The sequence below is a fragment of the Ranitomeya variabilis genome, chromosome 2, assembly GCF_051348905.1.
Source record: "Ranitomeya variabilis isolate aRanVar5 chromosome 2, aRanVar5.hap1, whole genome shotgun sequence".
In the NCBI taxonomy this organism is placed as follows: Eukaryota; Metazoa; Chordata; class Amphibia; order Anura; family Dendrobatidae; genus Ranitomeya; species Ranitomeya variabilis.
In genome coordinates, this window is record NC_135233.1 from 538,751,141 (window position 1) to 538,767,686 (window position 16,546).

The window sequence follows — 16,546 nt, forward strand, 5'->3', positions numbered from 1 at the left end:
TAAAATCTGCACTAAAAACACAAAAAAAACGTACTAAAAACGCATAAAAAACGCAGCTGCGGATTCTGCCAGGAGATGCAGATTTTGTGCAGAAAATTCTGCACCTCTTTTCTTACGTGTGCACATAGCCAAAAGGTTCTTCACAGGAATTCTTGCAAAATGGAATGAAAAAAATAGCCACCTTTTGCTTTGATGACTGCTTTGCACTCTTGGCATTCTCTTGATGAGCTTCAAGAGGTAGTCACCGGAAATGGTCTTCCAACAGTCTTAAAGGAGTTCCCAGAGATGCTTAGCACTTGTTGGCCCTTTTGCCTTCACTCTGCGGTCCAGTTCAACCCAAACCGTCTCGACTGGGTTCAGGCCTGGTGACTGTGGAGGCCAGGTCATCTGGTGTAGCACCCCATTCACTCTCCTTCTTGGTCAAATAGCCCTTACACAGCCTGGAGGTGTGTTTGGGGTCATTGTCCTGTTGAAAAATAAATGATGGTCCAACTAAACGCAAACCGGATGGAATAGCATGCCGCTGCAAGATGCTGTGGTAGCCATGTTGGCTCAGTATGCCTTCAACTTTGAATAAATCCCCAACAGTGTCACCAGCAAACCACCCCCACACCATCACCTTTTCTGCGTCGCACAAAGACACGGTGGTTGGAACCAAAGATCTCAAATTTGGACTCATCAGACCAAAGCACAGATTTCCACTGGTCTAAAGTCCATTCCTTGTGTTCTTTAGCCCAAACAAGTATCTTTTGCTTGTTGCCTGTCCTTAGCAGTGGTTTCCTTGCAGCTATTTTACCATGAATGCCTGCTGCACAAAGTCTCCTCTTAACAGTTGTTGTAGAGATATGTCTGCTGCTAGAACTCTGTGTGGCATTGACCAGATCACTGATCTGAGCTGCTGTTAACCTGCAATTTCTGAGGCTGGTGACTTGGATAAACTTATCCTCAGAAGCAGAGGTGACTCTTGGTCTTTCTTTCCTGGGGCGGTCCTCATGTGAGCCAGTTTCTTTGTAGTGCTTGATGGTTTTTGCCACTGCACTTGGGGACACTTTCAAAGTTTTCCCAATTTTTCGGACTAACTGACTTTCATTTCTTAAAGTAATGATGGCCACTCGTTTTTCTTTACTTCTGCTGCTTTTTTCTTGCCATAATACAAATTCTTACAGTCTATTCAATAGGACTATCAGCTGTGTATCCACCAGACTTCTGCACAACACAAATGATGGTCCCAACCCCATTTATAAGGCAAGAAATCCCACTTATCAAACCTGACAGGCAGAACCGTGTTTAGTTTCTGCTGCCCTAGGCACTTTTAGTGCTGCCTCCCCCTTTGGTGAGTATGACACTATCGGCAGTGACTTTGGCAAGAATCGCTGATGTGAAAGTAGCCTTTTGCAGCAGATTCGGGCAGTTTTTCTGCATCTGCCGCGTAACGGATCACTTATGGCAACACTGCGTTCGGCCTCATTCATTCCCTATGGGATTTGCGGCACTTGCTGTGATCTGGCAAATGCGGTACCATACCTCCCAACTTATGAAGGGAAAGAGGTATAAGTTCGTGGCGCGCGTAGTGCGCCGTGGCATATTTTAGGCCACACCTCTGACCACACCCATTTCACAACTAGTCACACCCATATCCACGTCCCAATCACACCCATATCCACGTCCCAATCACACACATTTAGCACTGTTGATCACACGGTTTCATATACAATAATTATAAACAAAAAAAAATTATGGCCACACATGATGCTCCATACTGTATAATGGCCACACATGATGCTCCATACTGTATAATGGCCACACATGATGCTCCATACTGTAAAATGGCCACACATGATGTTCCATACTGTATAATGGCCACACATGATGCTCCATACTGTATAATGGCCACACATGATGCTCCATACTGTATAATGGCCACACATGATGCTCCATACTGTATAATGGCCACACTTGATGCTCCATACTGTATAATGGCCACACATGATGCTCAATACTGTAAAATGGCCACACATGATGCTCCATACTGTATAATGGCCACACATGATGCTCCATACTGTATAATGGCCACATGATGCTCCATACTGTATAATGGCCACACATGATGCTATATACTGTAAAATGGCCATTGGCCACACATGATGCTCCATACTGTATAATGGCCACACATGATGTTCCATACTGTATAATGGCCCCTCCCATCTTGTATGCATGGCTCATCTCCCCCCATCCTGTATGCATGGCTCATATCCCCCCATCTTGTATGCATGGCTCATGTCCCTACCTGTTGTGAATTCCGTTCTCGAGCTCCCTCCTGTGGTCATGAATGGTACTTCGGTGAGTTCTGTCCGTGGACTCCCTCTGGTGGCTGTGAGTGGAGCTGCTGGTTCTGAGATTCCTTCTCCAGCTGCCCTCGTTTGGGGCTAGGCTGGATTTTCTATTTAACTCCACTCAGATCGTTACTAGATGCCAGCTGTCAATGTTCTAGTACTGGTTCAGATTTCTCCTGGATCTTTCGGTGGACCTGTCTACTCCAGCACAAGCTAAGTTCCTGCTTGTTCATTTGTTACATATGGTTTTTCTTGCTAAGTTCTAGTCCAGCTTGCTTTCATGAAACTATCTGGCTAGCTGGAAGCTCTGGGGGTGCAGAGTGGCACCACCGCATCGTGAGTCGGTGCGGGGGTATTTTTTGCACACTCTGCGTGGTTTTTGTAGCTTTTTGTGTTGACCGCAAATATCCCTTTTCTATCCTCAATCTGTTTAGTTAGACTGGCCTCTCTTTGCTAAAACCTATTTCATCCTGTGTTTGTGATTTCCTCTTATCTCACAGTCAATACTTGTGGGGGGCTGCTTTTGCCTTTGGGGAAATTTCTCTGAGGCAAGTGAGGCTTTGTTTCCTTTCTTTAGGGGAAGATAGCTCTTAGGCTGTGAAGAGGCGTCTAGGCAGAGTCAGGCACGCTCCACGGCTATTTCTTGTTGTGTTGAGAGGAGTAGGGTTTGCGGTCAGCAGAGTTCCCATTTCCCCAGAGCTCGTCCCGATTCCGTGTTTAACTATCAGGTCATTTCTGGTGCACCTAACCACCAGGTCATAACACCTACCATCCCATATGCATGGCTCATATCCCTTCTCCTGTATGTATGGCTCATATTCCCCCCTCCTGTATGCATGGCTCATATCCCCCCTCCTGTATGCATGGCTCATAATTCCCCCCACCTCCTGTATGCATGGCTCATAATTCCCCCCTGTATGCATGGCTCATAATTCCCCCCCTGTATGCATGGCTCATATCCCCCCTCCTGTATGCATGGCTCATATCCCCCCCTCCTGTATGCATGGCTCATATCCCCCCCTCCTGTATGCATGGCTCATATCCCCCCTCCTGTATGCATGGCTCATATCCCCCCTCCTGTATGCATGGCTCATATCCCCCCTCCTGTATGCATGGCTCATATTCCCCATTCCCTCCTGTATGCATGGTTCATATTCCCTGCTGTGAATTCCGTTTTTGGGCTCCCTCCTGTGGTTGTGAATGGTACTTTTGTGAGTTCTGCCCTTGGGCTCCCTCTGGTGGTTTCGAGTGGAACTGCTGCTCCTTGAGTTTAGCTGTAGCAGCTGCTTTCACTGATCGTCTCTCCTGGCTTTGCTATTTAACCTGGCTCTGGTCTTCAGTTCATGCCAGCAGTCAATGTTTCTGGGTTGGATTCAGATCTCTCCTTGGATTTCTCTTATAGCCTGTCCATTTCAGCAAAAGATAAGTTTTTGCTAGTTCTTTGGTTGTCCATTTGCTGTGGACTTTATTGCTCAGCTCATGTTATGTTTCCTTTTGTCCAGCTTGTCATTATGATATATTCAGGCTAGCTGGAAGCTCTGGGGAAGCAGATTTGCCCTCCACACCGTGAGTCGGTGTGGAGATCATTTTTGTAAACTCTGCGTGGATTTTTAGTTTTTAATACTGACCGCACAGTATCCTTTCCTGTTCTGTCTATCTAGATTAGTATTGGCCTCCTTTGCTAAAATCTGTTTTCATTTCTGTGTATGCCATTTCCCTCTCCACTCACAGTCAATATTTGTAAGGGGCTATCTTTCCTTTGGGGGTTTTCTCTGAGGCAAGATAGCTTTCTGTTTCCATCTTTAGGGGTAGTTAGTTCTCAGGCTGTGACGAGGTGTCTAGGGAGTGACAGGAACATCCCACGGCTATTTCTAGTGTTGGTGTTAGAATTAGGAACTGCGGTCAGTATAGATGCCACCTCCTCAGAGCTCGTCCCATGTTGCTCTTTAACCACCAGGTCATATCAGTGTTGCTCCTTAACCACCAGGTCATAACAATTCCCCCTCCTCCTGTATGCATGGCTCATATCCCCCCCTCCTGTATGCATGGCTCATATCCCCCCTCCTTTATGCATGGCTCATATTCCCCCTCCCCCTGTATGCATGGCTCATAATTCCCCCCCACCTCTTGTATGCATGGCTCATATTCCCCCTCCTGTATGCATGGCTCATATTCCCCCCGTATGCATGGCTCATCTCTCCACCCCCTCGCTCCAGCTCCTTCTCCCATCTTGAAGGGCGGGCTTACCGTCCTCCTCCATCCCCCCGTCCCCTTTCCCTCATACTCACCTGTCCCACACTACGCGGCCGCGCCGACATCCCTCTGGCTCTGTCCCGACTCCCGGCGCAGCACCTTCTTCCTGAGTGAGCGGTCATGTGGTACCGCTCATTAAGGTCATGAATATGCCCATATTCATGACCTTAATGAGCGGTACCATGTGACTGCTCACTCAGGACGCGCTACAGATGCTGAGACCAGGCATCGCTGGAACAGGGTGAGTAACGTCTTCAAGGAGGGTGGGAGTCAGCTGGGCAGGCAGGCAGGCGGGGGGGGGTGTGGGGACGGTCAGTCGGGAGGTGACCCAGGACTTTAAAAAAAAACTTGCTCAGGTGCTGCCCCCCGCATCGTCCCCGCCCTAGGCACGTGCCCTCAAGTGCCTAGTGGCAATTACGCCCCTGCTGACAAGGCACACCTGTGAAGTGAAAACCATTTTCTGTGACTACCTCTTGAAGCTCATGAAGAGAATGCCAAAAGTGTGCAAAGTAGTCATCAAAGCAAAAGGTGGCTACTTTGAAGAACCTAGAATATAAGACATATTTTCAGTTGTTTCACACTTCTTTGTTAAGTATATAATTCCACGTGTTAATTCATAGTTTTGATGCCTTCAGTGTCAATTTACAATTTTCATAGTCATGAAAATACAGAAAATCTTTAAATGAGAAGGCATGTCCAAACTTTTGGTCTGTACTGTATCTGGTGGAAAATTAATGTCTGGGCACATGGCAAGGCCCGGAAGGGAAAAAAGTGTTATTTTATTTTTGGAGCGAAAACTTGGCTGGAATAGATTGAAGGCACTGTGTTGCATTATCACAGGGCCAGAGGTGCCTAAACCCCTCAAATTTCCACACCAGTGACACTATTTTGGAAACTATACCCTCAAGAGATTCACTTAGAAGTGTAGCTAGCATTCTGAACCCACAGGTGTTTCACAGTGGGCAATGAAAACCAAAAAAAAAAGACATTTCTTCAACAAAAATAATTTTACTTTAGACTAAAATAAAATTTTTAATTCTTATACAGTATAATATTGGAAAATCAAAGATTTGTAAAAGAATTTATACAAAATGTGGCAATACCTCATATATGCTTGCACATTACTATTTGAGCACATGGCAGGGACCAGAAGGAAAAGAGGGCCATTGGGATTTTGAAATGCAGATTTTGTTTAACCCTGCTCTTCTGTTCTTACTGGCTATACACTTGTGTTGTTCGGGTCAATATGACCTGACCTATTAAAGTCTGTTAATTTTGACTTTTAGCTACACTAAGCACATTATTTGAATACCGCCGAAAATTAGATAGCTACAAAAGTGCAGGCGGTGTTATCTTGGAGGAGGAAATTTTTTTTCTATAGCTAGATGACGCCTCCGGCGCCTGAGCACTAGCTGATCACCGATAGCTGCTGCAGCGCAAGTGTGGCGGCTGCAATTTTCATTTTCTGAATATCAGTTTAACCTCAAATATATTAATTATATACACAATACACATTCGATTAGGCTGCAGTGCAGGTGCCACAGCGTACGCCTGCCTGCAGAAGGGTTTTATTTATTTTTTTTCAACATGTATATACAATATTCATTAAGTAAACTGGGAGCAGGTCAGTGAAGGATCAGTGACCTGTCAGCAGTCTTCATTATGGATAACTAAGCAGAGAACCACATGCAGACCCCAAATTCAGGCCCGCCCTGAGGCACGGGCATATCATTAACTAAAAACTGAAAATAAATATTGCACACCATTCACAAGATGGACTTCATCCACCAAGGTATCATTTTAATCAGCATAATGGCTCCAACCTGACACTGTCTGTAGGTTACTGTGCACAATCCTGCCGACAAGTTTGCCTTAATGACTACCGCAAAAAGAAAACTCAGCGGTCACTAAGAGGTTAAAGGGGTAGTTCAGTGAAAATACAGCACCCCCTATCCAAAGGATAGTTTAAAATTTATCAGTCGGATGACTGGGATCCACTTAACAGGCAGAATTTTTATTTGAGTCACTCAAAGAAAAAAAAATAGTGTCCGTAAAGCACGCACATTTCTGCTCCATTCTATTATGAATAAAACTGCCCCATTCTGCAGATCTGTGGGTGCCACAGTGGTTCGATCCCCACCAGTTACAACTTAAACCACAACTTATTTTCACATTACAAAAAAAATCCCTCTACTGAAACTTTAACATGGCTTACTGCACAAAACTTACCATAAAGATCAAAGAAATTTTTTACTTCTGTGACAGTCAGAGAGGACTAGAAGCCTACATAAAATACTGTATATACTCAAGTATAGGCCGACCCGAGTATAAGCTGAGGCACCTAATTTTGCCACAGAAAACTGGGTAAGCTTATTGACTCGATTATAAGCCGAGCATACATTTTCCCCTCATCCCTGTCCTGGTATGCGTGGATCCCCCCGTCGCTGTCCTGGTATGAGTGGCTACCCTCTCGCTGTCCTGGTATGTGGCTCCCCTGGTCGCTGTCCTGGTATGTGTGGCTCCCCAGTCCTGTCGTGGTATGTGTGGCTCCTGCCCGTCCTGTCGTGGTATGTGTGGCTCCCGCCCGTCCTGGAATGCATGGCTACCCCCCCGTTCCATAGTTGTATGCATGGCTCACAACCCCCCGTTCCATAGTTGTATTCATGGCTCACAACCCCCCCGTTCCATAGTTGTATGCATGGCTCACAACCCCCCCATCCCTTTTCCAATCCTACGATTTTGATGTTTTTTTCATCAATCTACATGGTAGTGGTAAATTTAGAACAATATGATCTGCGTTTATTTATAAAAATATGAGAAACTTTGCAAAAGGTGAGAAACATATATACTGTAATTTTAGTTAATACCAAGCATTTCCAAAATGTAAACAACAACTTTTTTCAAAAGTCCTTTTATTTTTTTTTTAAGGGAAAAAGAAGAAAGTGCATCACCTTGTGCGGATCAACCAAGACCAGGTGCCGTTGCAAAATTGAACAGATGCTCACCTATGGCACAACACTGGTTATGGTTGGGTATATGATCCTATTAGCTGTTGCTCCACCTGCTGTATCCCATTTTGTGTCCAGATGCAAAATAAAGGAATGGTGATGGTTCAGGTGATCTACTGAGTGCTGCCCAGGGTTATTACAGCAATGGCACATTTCTAGAATTTTTTTGTGTTTTGCAGGTTTTGCTCAATAAAAATAATTTTATAAAAAAAATTTTTGCATCGCTCTATTTTGAGAGCTATAGCTTTTTTTTGGTTCTCAGCTTAATGAGCTGGATGGCAGCTTGTATTTTGAAGGACAAGATGATATTTTCAGTGACGCCATTTTTATTCACATTCAACGTTTTGATTGCATTTTATTCTACTTTTTGTTCATTAGTATGATGAAAAAGCATAGTAATTTGCCATGTTTATATTTTTAAGGTGTTCGTCAAAGTGGTTAACTAGTTTAACAGTTTTATAGGTATATAAAATATATTATATAGAATACCCTATTATAACAAAAACTTATATTTATATGTTTATACAGCGATACCAAATGCGTGCTTTATTTATTTTTTTTTAAAGTTTTTTGTTTGTTGCAGCTTATATGCCAAAAATGAGGTGACAGATTCCTTTTAAATTCCCAAAATCGGTGCAAGCACCGATCGTGGACGTTACTGCAGGTTGTCAACTATCACATAGCGCTGACACCAGTGTTGATCACGTCGATACTGGGAGAGTGCCCGTGCGATTGTTACGGTGTGCAGGAACACAGTTCGCTTGGCGCTGTACATGTGCATGGCAAGTGTCATGAAGAGGTTCAAGAAATGTTTTTTAGCATTTTGTTAAAAAAATTAAATTGTTACTAAACTTTTAACCCTTCTGACATCCTAAAAAAAATAAATAAATGGTGATGTTCAGGTGATCTACTGAACGCTGCCTAGGGTCATCCAGTTAAGAGCAGAAACATAGAATATTTTATAAAATGTATTTGCTATGCGTTTCGGAGCAGCTCTTACCTTTCCTTCAGGCAAAATATAAATATACCATATACAATGTGTTCAAACCATTATATACACCCTCGTGGGTGTCGGCTGACAAGCAATGTTAGGTTAATGTACCTTCACACGAAACGACTTTGTAACGATATCGCTAGCGATCCGTGACGTTGCAGCGTCCTCGCTAGCGATATCGTTTAGTTTGACACGCAGCAGCTTTCAGGATCCTGCTGTGATGTCGCTGAATAAAGTCCAGAACTTTATTTGGTCGTCCGATCGCCGTGTATCGTTGTGTTTGAAAGCAAAAGCAACGATACCAGCGATGTTTTACACTGGTAACCAGGGTAAACATCGGGTTACCAAGCGCAGGGCCGCGCTTAGTAACCCGATGTTTACCCTGGTTACCAGCGTAAAAGTAAAAAAAACCAAACAGTACATACTCACCTGCGCGTCCCCCAGCGTCTGCTTTCTGACACTACTGAGCGCCGGCCCTAAAGTGAAAGTGAAAGCACAGCGGTGACGTCACCGCTCTGCTGTTAGGGCCGGAGCTCAGTCAGTGTCAGGAAGCAGACGCTGGGGGACGCGCAGGTGAGTATGTACTGTTTGTTTTTTTTTTACTTTTACGCTGGTAACCAGGGTAAACATCGGGTTACTAAGCGCGGCCCTGCGCTAAGCAACCCGATGTTTACCCTGGTTACCCGGGGACCTCGGCATCGTTGGTCGCTGGAGAGCGGTCTGTGTGACAGCTCCCCAGCGATCAAACAACGACGCTGCAGCGATCGGCATCGTTGTCGCTATCGCTGCAGCGTCGCTTCGTGTGAAGGTACCCTTAGGCAAAAATTGATCAACAGGTAATCTTACAGGTTCTTCAAGCTATCCACGTTTAAGCTGGCTCGAATTAATGTATAGAAAATACATGGGGTGATTGAGACTCTGTGTACCTTTTTGAGGAGATATGTGAATTATTAATAACAATGGATTTTATATATATATTTTATGTTTTATGATAAGATGTATATACAATTAAAATATTCATATTAGATCTTGTCTTTTCAACATACCATGCTTTAACAGTCATCATGAATGTCCTTGAAGCTTATTTGCATAATCTAATTACCACCTGATTTCCCTTATTTGCTAGCTGACTCCCACGAGGGTGTATATTTAAACACATTGTATATGGTATATTCATGTTTTGCCTGAAGTGGCAAGAACGGCTTCTAAATGCGTAGCAAGTAAATTTTATAAAATATTCTATGTTTCTACTTTTGACTGGATGACCCTGGGCAGCACTCAATAGATCACCTCAACCATCACCATTCCTTCATTTTGATTCTGGACATAAAATGGAATACAGTAGGTGGAGCAGCAGCTAATAGGATCATATAACCAACCATAACCAGTGGTGTGCTTGAGACGCACAATCACCATATGTGTTCAATTTTGCAACAGCACCTAGTCTTGGTTGATTTGTACAAGATGCGCTTTCTTCTCTTTTAAAAAATATAAAAGGATTTTTGAAAAAGCCATTGTGGACATTTTGGAAATGCTAGGTATTAAGTAAAATTGTATTGAAGAACTGAAATCAGTAGCGTAGCTATCGGGGTTTGGCAGAGGGTGTGTTTGCCCTGGGCCCCGCGCTCTGAGGGGGAACACCCGGAGCTACGCTACTGTAACTACATCGGCGTGCGCAGCAAACCGATACAGTTACATTCTGCGGCAGAGCAGGGTGAATCGATCTCCCTGCCCTGCCCAGCCGCTACGGGGCCCCTGAGCAGGCGGTGGGGGGTCCAGTTCCAGCAGTGAGCCCCCGCCCGTAATTGCAGGTTTAACTGCATTGGCTAGATTCCGATACAGCTGACCGCATTGATGAGAGACTGAGCGTTATGCTTCCCCCCCATCTCCCCCCTCTCAGCATCTGACATCACTGACACCGACACTGACAGTGGGTGCGATGATGTCACTACCCAGCGCCTGCTGTCAGGAGATGAGCAGGAACTCGGAGCAGCGCAGGAACGAGGAGGAAGAGAGGTGAGTATATTGTATTTTTTTATGGAGGTACATCATACGATACTATGGTGGCTGCCTTATTTTAGCGTCTGCCTATGGGGGGGCTGCATTATATTAGCGTCTGCCTGGGGGGTGCATTATATCAGAGTCTCTCTGGGGGGTGCATTATATTACCGCCTGCCTATGGGGGGCTCCCTTATATTAGAGTCTGCCTGGGGAGTGCATTATACTATACTGAGGTCTATCTGGTGCATTATACTATATGGAGGCTATCTAGGGGGCCATCATACAGTGTGGAGATTACAATGACGGGGGCATCATACAGTGGTGGGACAATTAAACCGTTTGGGGGATACTAAGGGTCAGTATATACAGAGTAAGGGGAATTATACTGTGTATAGGAGAGCATCATTGTGTATAGGGGAGCTGTACAGGGGGAGACTAGGGATATTAATAAATGTAAAGTGGGCACTTATTGTTATAGGGGAACTACGGTTACTGTGACTGTCAAAGGGGCACACAGAGGGCAATATTACTTTCTAGGGGACAAAATGTGGGCACTGTTTTCTAGGGCACTTGCACCTGGCATTACTATACTATATACTAACTCTAGAGAGTTGCTTTAGAATTTAAAGGGCACAGAGAACCACACAGCAGGTGCAGTAAAAGGGACCAGCAAAAGAGAAAATGAACGGCAACTAGGGAACCACAAATCACCACTGTAGACAGACAGAGCTATTTATCTGAACTTTTTGCGGTATAGGTATTCAGCTAATATACGGGTGCTTGCATGAAAAAACAAATGTCCCAATGATTCATGAAGAAAAAAATGCAGCACTCACCAAGCTGAAGTGAAAAGTTACACGTCCTTTTTTTCACATTTGTGCCATGGACAAAGGAGAGGACATGCAGGATTTGAGATGAATGCTGGGGGAGGTGAAAGACTGACAACGACTGATTAAGGCCCTGTCTCACATAGCGATTTACCAACGATCACGACCAGCGATACGACCTGGCCGTGATTGTTGGTAAGTCGCTGTGTGGTCGCTGGGGAGCTGTCACACAGACAGCTCTCTCCAGCGACCAACGATCAGGGGAAGACTTCGGCATCGTTGAAACTGTCTTCAACGATGCCGAAGTCCCCCTGCAGCACCCGGGTAACCAGGGTAAACATCGGGTTACTAAGCGCAGGGCCGCGCTTAGTAACCCGATGTTTACCCTGGTTACCAAAAAAAAACAAACAGTACATACTCACCATCTGATGTCCGTCAGGTCCCTTGCCGTCTGCTTCCTGCTCTGACTGAGCCGCCGTACAGTGAGAGCAGAGCGCAGCGGTGACGTCACTGCTGTGATCTGCTCTCACTTTCCGGCCGGCAGTCAGTCAGAGCAGGAAGCAGACGCCGGGGGACCTGACGGACATCAGATGGTGAGTATGTACTGTTTGTTTTTTTTTTACATTTACGCTGGTAACCAGGGTAAACATCGGGTTACTAAGCGCGGCCCTGCGCTTAGTAACTCGATGTTTACCCTGGTTACCAGTTAAGACATCGCTGGATCGGTGTCACACACACCGATTCAGCGATGTCAGCGGGACCTCAACGACCAAAAAAAGGTCCAGGCCATTCCGACACGACCAGCGATCTCACAGCAGGGGCCTGATCGCTGGTACGTGTCACACATAGCGAGATCGCTACTGAGGTCGCTGTTGCGTCACAAAACTAGTGACTCAGCAGCGATCTCGCTAGCGATCTCGCTATGTGAGACGGGGCCTTTACTCGCTTCTACAGGTCCAGGTGAAGTGATTAACTACAGGTCATTTCCTTTATAGGACCTATGGCCTTACAAATAGCATATACAATATATTAAAAGCAGACTGGTTTACACAAAAAAAAAAAAGTTATACAAATGCAGAATGCAAGGCATAGCAAATCTGACAATGTTAATTAACATAGAAAATATTGGTCTTTACAACATAGTATTTATCATAGGAGGATTTTAATTTAGATGTATAAATCTTATAAAAATACTGATAAGTCAATCTGGTCATTTCATCCCAAGGGACCTTACGCATTTGATTTCAGAATTCCTCGGGCTTCTTGCCTCAGCAAAGCTTTATCATATTTGCCTCCTTGGGGTGGGTAGTTGACTTTCTCCATCCCTGCAAAACTCAAATCCTCAAGATTAGCATTGATATTATCTTGAATGTGCTTAATCAGTCGTAAAGAACCCTTTGCAGAAGTAATGGATCTATAGTGCTCACCAAACCGTACTGTAAGTGATTTAATTGTTTTACCAACATACAAATATCTACATGGACAGAAAATGATGTATGCTACAAATTTTGTTTGACATGAGACATAATTTTGCACTCTATGTTTAATAGAAGCAAATTGTAAGGGATTTTCTATCAAGTGCAAATGACAATATTTACAATGGCCACATTTATAGTTTCCTTTGGCTGAAAAATCTGGCAACCAATTAATTTCTGATGGACAAAGTCTATTACTTACCACTAGGTCACCTATATTATGCGTCCTCTTGTACGCAAATTGTGGGACTAATTTACCTTCTTTATGTAGAGTTTAATCTACATCAATAAGATGCCAGTGCTTTCTTATAGCTGCATGTACAACTCTATCCATTGGGCTATGATTGAAACAAAAAGTAAATTTTTTTTGTTAGTTCTTGATTGTTGTTCCATTTCTTAACCCTTTGTTTCAATAGATCTAATTAAGAAAATATGTTCACTCGTTCATGTGCTTCATCTAACAAAACCGCAGGATATCCTCTCTCTAAAAAATGTTTTTTAAGGTCCAAAATCTGTGCATTGTAAACTGCCTCATCATTATTCAATTTCCTTATTCTTAGCATCTGACTGTATGGGAGTCCTTCTTTTGTATGTGGTGGATGAGCGCTCCTGAAATGTAGATTGTTTCTAGATGCGGTTTGTTTTCTAAAAACTTCTGTTTTTAAAAATTGTTTTTTGCCTGAAATTTTACATCAAGGAAATCTAAACTATTTCCACCATTGAAAGACCTGAAGCGCATGTTATCACAATTCACTTCATTCAAATAGTTGACAAAGTCCATAAATTCTCCTTCAGAGACACCCCAAATAGTGAAAATATCATCTACAAAACGAAAATATGCTTGTACATATTTTAAATATGGATTAGAAATTGATCCTATATAGAATTCTTCGAACCGTGTGAGAAATAAATTCGCAAAAAAGCATGAGACTGGTGTACCCATCGCTGTACTGACTATTTGCTTATTCCACTTATCCAAAAGACGTTATGCGTTAATACAAAATCAAGCGCCTCTAACAAAAGAAATAAAATTCTGTGATTCATTGGTATTCTAATATTCTCCTTCGAATAGTGGACAAAGTCCATAAATTCTCCTTCAGAGCCACCCCAAATATTGAAAATATAATCTACAAAACGAAAATACGCTTGTAGATATTTGAAATATGGATTAGAAATTGATCTTATTAAGGTGAGAATCCCCCATTTATTGAGCCATTGGGATTTATATTATATTCAGATGTCGATCCTAAACAATTTTTGTGTGATGTCTCTACATTGATTAGTATAACTGAGCCGGACTTTTCCTTAGAATCTGATAATCTTCAAGATCATATATTCAAATCCCTTTTAAAAGGGGAGTCAAGTCTAATTTTATGCCCCCCATATCTCCTGGAAACAATATCGACTTTTTTCATGATATGGTAATTAAGGATGTGGAAGCTTTAATCTATCCTGCACCACAAAAATGTTTAAAAATCTCAGAAATTAATGCCTTGGAAGACATGAAGGGTTGGAATGATACTGTTTTCAGGAGGTTCTATTGGATAAAACATATTACATTTTGGAAGCCTTGAGACAACTGAATGATTCTAATACTTACCACTGTCTTAACGATAATCCCCTTTATAAATATAAATAAAATTTAACCCCTTCATTCCAATGGGATTTTCTGTTTTTCCGTGTTCGTTTTTCGCTCCCCTCCTTCCCAGAGCCATAACTTTTTCATTTTTTCCGCCAATATGGCCATGTGAGGGCTTATTTTTTGCGAAACAAGTTGTACTTTTGAACGACACCATTGGTTTTACCACGTCATGTACTAGAAAACGGGAAAAAAATTCCAAGTGCAGTGAAATTGCAAAAAAGTGCAGTCCCACACTTGTTTTTTGTTTGGCTTTTTTGCTAGGTTCACTAAATGCTAAAACTGACCTGCCACTATAATTCTCCAGGTCATTACGAGTTCATAGACACCTAACATGACTAGGTTATTTTTTATCTTCTAAGTAATAAATCCCAAACTTTGCTAAAAAAAAAATAATATATATGCGTTATTTTCCGATACCCGTAGCGTCTCTATTTTTCGGGATCTGGGGACGGTTTAGGGCTTATTTTTTGTGTGCCGAGCTGGCGTTTTTAATGATTCCATTTCGGTGCAGATACGTTCATTTGATCGCCCGTTATTGCATTTTAAAGCAATGTCGCGGCGACCAAAAAAATGTAATTCTGGCTTTCCAAATTTTTTTCTCGCTACGCTGTTTAGCGATCAGGTTAATGCTTTTTTTTTTATTGATACATCGGGCGATTCTGAACGCGGAGATACCAAATATGTGTAGGTTTGATTTTTTTTATTGATTTATTTTAAATGGGGCGAAAGGGGGGTGATTTAAACTTTTGTATTTTTTTTTACTTTTTTTTTAACTTTTGCCATGCTCAATAGCCTCTATGGGAGGCTAGAAGCTGTCACAAAGCGATTGGCTCTGCTACATAGCAGCGATCATCAGATCGCTGCTATGCAGCAGAAATGCAGGTGTGCTATGAGCGCCGACCACAGGGTGGCGCTCACAGCTACCAGGGATCAGTAACCATAGAGGTCTCAAGGACCTCTATGGTTACTATACAGATGAATCGCTGACCCCCGATCATGTGACGGGGGTCAGCGATGCGCTCATTTCCGGCCGCCCGGACGGAAGCGCCGGTTAAATGCCGCTGTCAGCGTTTGACAGCGGCATTTAACTAGTTAATAGGCGCGGGCAGATCGCGATTCTACCCGCGCCCATTGCGAGCACATGTCAGCTGTTCAAAACAGCTGACATGTCCCGGCTTAGATGCGGGCTCACCGACGGAGCCCTGCATCAAAGCGCGGTATCTGACCTCGGACGTATTATCCCATCCGAGGTCAGAAAGGGGTTAAGTTCCCTTTTAAGGAAGTATGTTGAATTGGGGATTTTGTAAAAAAAGAGAGCAGAAAAGCTCTTTCCAGAACATCCAGAAATTCCTTTCTGGTAAAGTCTGCCAAAAGTCCACAAGACCTTAACAGAGCCCCCTGGTCCTCCTATCATTTCTGGGATAAATTCTTTACCTGAACTGCTTTCACAGTATCTAGAATGGTTTCTAAAACCATTACTAAAAGCTGTGCCATCCTTTGTAAAGGATTCGGGGGATTTATTAATTAAATTGAAAGACTGTTTGGCAACCACATTTTTCTTTTGCTTCTCTTGATGTTGAGGCTGTGCGCACACGTAGCATATTTTTCGCGTTTTTTCTCTATAAAAACGCTATAAAACCGAAAAAAAACCCGCTTACATTAAGCATCCTATGTAATAGAATGCATTCCACATTTTTTGTGCACATGCTGCATTTTTTTCCTGAGCGAAATCGCATTCCAGAAAAAAACGCAGCATGTAAATTAAAATTGCGGAATCACGGCGATTCTGCACCCATAGGAGTGCATTGATCTGCTTACTTCCCGCACGGGGCTGTGCACACCATGCGGGAAGCAAGCAGATCATGTGCGGTTGGTACCCAGGGTGGAGGAGAGGAGACTCTCCTCCACGGACTGGGCACCATATAATTGGTAAAAAATAAAGAATTAAAATAAAAAATAGTCCTATACTCACCCTCTGATGGCCCCCGAAGTGTTCCCGCCTCTCCGGTGCAT

The 16,546-nt window shown here is 43.4% G+C and overlaps 1 protein-coding gene across 3 annotated transcripts in view; it reads right to left on the reverse strand.

The window, feature by feature from the left end:
* The window catches only part of EDC4 (enhancer of mRNA decapping 4), a 1,216,007-nt gene that overhangs the window by 419,852 nt on the left and 779,609 nt on the right, over positions 1–16,546 (reverse strand). The window lies entirely within an intron of this gene.